Genomic DNA, 3684 nt, shown 5'->3' with positions numbered 1-3684 from the left:
ACGGTCAGCTGCCCCGCCGGATCTACTTTCCCAATATAAGGAAAACACACGGCGCGTCGTTTACCACTCAGCCCCTCATTGGACTCCTCTCCCGTGTCTCGTTATATCGCAAGCGTCGCACCGCTTCGATTTTTTCCTGCGTTTTCCAAATTTTCTTTGTCAGGATGGTGAAGTTTTTCTCCCGTCTTATTTTTTTCACGTCGGAAGGAGGCGTACGCAGAACGTCAGGGGCGCGACGCGGCTGCCGTCCTTCTCGATACTAAAAATAAAGCGGCGTGCTAGCAACTCGGCTCTGATTGGTTGCTGCCTGAGAAATGACTACTTCTGATTGGTAGGATGCATTGACCAATCGGTTACCGCGTAACTGACGTCACAATCACGTCAGCAAGAAAGCCTTGCATTTATATATCACCTTCCACATCCTTGGGACATCCAAAGTAACTTGCATTTACATATCATGTTTTGCATCTTCACAGTATCGCACACACTCTAATCGGAAACTAGAATAGAAATAAGCTGCCCAGGCCTACTCTGCCAATCCACATGTGCAGTCAGTTTTCTTTTACTTATTTGGAGATTTATAAGGCATAAGCCCTTCCAAGCCATGCCCCCTAGCAACCCATCGATGTTAACCCTAGCCTAATCACAGGACAATTTACAATGACCAATTAAACTACTAACTGGAGCTTCTGTAAAAACCCACATGGACACGGGAAGGACATACAAACTTGCTTACAGAGGACGTCAGAATTGAACTCTGAACTCTGACACCCTGAACTGTAATAGCGGTTGCTAAACACTGCACTACCCTGATCTGTAAACTGCAAACACTACTTTTAAGTCATATCCTCACATTTATTGATACCATTAATATCCAGATATCTATCAAGTTTGGTTCTGAATGAAACCAATAACTGACCCTTCACAACCCTCAAGGTAGAAGATTCCAAAGGTACATTACTTGAGTGAAGAATGTTTTCACATGACATTACCACATATTCTGAGGCTGTCTCTTCCTTGTTCTAAATTCCTTAACCAAGTGAAAGACCTAACTTGTCAAGCCATCTAAGAATGTTGTCTATTTGAGAGAAGTCACATCTCATTCTTCTAAATGCTGAAGATTAAGGGGCCTGGCCAATCTTGCCTTCATGGGAACCATTTTAATGAAACTTTACTGCTCTCAAATGATTCAAAGTACATTTATTATCAAATAATGTGTAAATTATACAACCTTGAGATTTGTCTGCTAACAGGCAGCCACAAAGCAAGAAACCCGAGAGAACCCAATTTAAAAAAGACCAACCCCCCAATTTGCACAGAGAAACAGGAAAAAAAAACACAAATCATGCAAACAATAAAAACGAGCAAAAGCATTCCGAGCTAAATTGAGACCATAAGCCAGGAACAGCTGGAGCTGGTCCATAGCCTCGGTCTCACTCTGTTTATAGCAAATAAGGAGATCAGAATTGTCTAACTAAGGGCCTTTGTAATTGCAATTAGACTTCCTGACTCTCATACTCAAATCCTCTTACAATGAAGTGCCATCTGTGATTTACCTTCCTCATTTCCTGCTTCACCTGCAAGTCACCCTTTCAGTAAATTGTGTACAAGAATGTCCGGGTTGCTTTGAACATCTCCATTTCTCAGCCTTTTGCCATCTAAAAAAAATACCCAGCTTTTAAGTTTTTCTACCAAGTGGGGCATAATTTCAATGTTGTGTTCCACGTGTCATGCACTCAACTGATGCCTCTTTCCTTTCTTATCATCTGCTCATATTATCTAATTCACTCATAGTTTTATGTCATGGGTTGCATTGATATCCTTTGGCCTCCAACTTAGGAATGAACTCTTTCTAGTCTATCAGATGACAATACTCACAATTCCACATCTTCTAACCTTTTCTCACCAACCTCCTGGGAGGACCATTGTTGAAAGTCTCCTGAAAATCCAAACACCTCACATGGATGGCCTCTCTCAAAAATCCCTTCAGAGGGAATAGTGGGAGACTTTCAAAGAGATGCTTTCGTGCTGCCCAACAGAGTAAACTCCAGCTAAAGGCTAGGACAGTGAGGGTAGAGAGTCAACCTCAGGGGTTTGTATTGGACCTGCAACCGTTCACGATTTACATGGATGATTTGGAAGGAGGCACTGGATGTGGTGCATCTACTGTGGTTTTGCTGAGGATATGGAGAATCTGCAGGGAGATATTGATGGGTTAAGTGAGTGCACAGGGGAATAAAGGAAGGTATCAAACGAAAAGCCCATGCATACTATGTCATCAAGAGTAATGGGAAACTGAAAGATTTGAAGACTTTTAAAGGCAACAAAGAACCACAAAACAATAAAGACAGGGAAGATGGATTAATAAAGTAAGCTAGCACAAAATATAAAAATAGATAAGAAAGGTTTTAATAATTGTATGAAGCAGAAGGCGGTGCCTCGAGTGAACAAAGATCCTTTGGAAGATGATAAGGCAGAATTAATATTGGGCAATATGAAAACAGCCAAGAATTTGAATGATTATTTTCTGTTTGTCTTCATGGTGAAGGAGATGCCTAATGTGCCGAAGACAGATGTTATGGAAGTGATGGTGTCCTTGATACAACTGCTATCACTGAAGTGTTAGTACTGAGCAAAACAGCAGTCCTGATGGAATGCTTCCCAGCGATTTGAAAGTAATGGCAGAAGTTAAAGTTGCCAGCATTCTCAGGATTCTGGTCAGGCCCTGGCAGATTGGAAGACAATGAAAGTCACATCACGCTTAGAAAAAGGATGCAGGCAAAATGTAGGTAACTACAGGCCAGTTAGCTTAACGTCTGAAGTTGGGAAAGTGCCTGAAGCGATCATTAAGGAAGAAATAATGAAACATCAGGATGGAAGTCATTCAAACAGGCAGGTGCAGTGTGAATTCAGGAAGAGCAGGTCCTGTTTGCTAAATTTACGTAGTTCTTTGAAGATGTACTGAGCAGAGTGGATAGAGAGAAACAGGTGGATATTGTATACTTGGATCTTCAGAAAGCATTTCATAAGGTGCCACATAAAAGATTTATCCATAAGACTGGGATGCATGGAATTCTGGGTAATGTATTAGCATGGATAGAGAATTGTTTAACTAATAGAAGGCAGAGAGTTGGGATAAATGTTCCTCCTGTTGGCAATCAGTGGAGAGTGGGATGCCTCAGGGGTTGGTATTGGCCCCACAACAATTTACAATATTAATGATTTGGAAGAACAGAAACAGAAAACCTACAGCACAATACAAGCTCTTTGGCCCACAATGCTGTGCCGAACGCATACTTACTTTAGAAATTACCTAGGGTTATCCATAGCCCTCTGTTTTTCTGAGCTCCACGTACTTGTCCAGGAGTCTCTTAAAAGAACCTATTGTATCCGCCTCCACCACAGTCACTGGCAGCCGATTCCACGCACTCACCACTCTCTACGTAAGAAACTTACCCCTGACATCTCCTCTGTACCTACTTCCAAGCACCTTAAAACTGTGCCCTCTCGTGTTAGCCATTCCAGCCCTGGGAAAAAACTCTAACTATCCACACGATCAATGCTTCTCATCATCTTATACACCTCTATCAGGTCACCTCTCATCCTCCATCGTTCCAAGGAGAAAAGGCCGAGTTCACTCAACCTATTCTTGTAGGCATGCTCCCCAATCCAGGCAACATCCTT

Source organism: Mobula birostris, chromosome 11 (assembly GCF_030028105.1).
Source record: "Mobula birostris isolate sMobBir1 chromosome 11, sMobBir1.hap1, whole genome shotgun sequence".
NCBI classification, from domain to species: Eukaryota; Metazoa; Chordata; class Chondrichthyes; order Myliobatiformes; family Myliobatidae; genus Mobula; species Mobula birostris.
The sequence above is the reverse complement of the archived record's forward strand: the minus strand, read 5'-3'. Positions refer to the sequence as shown.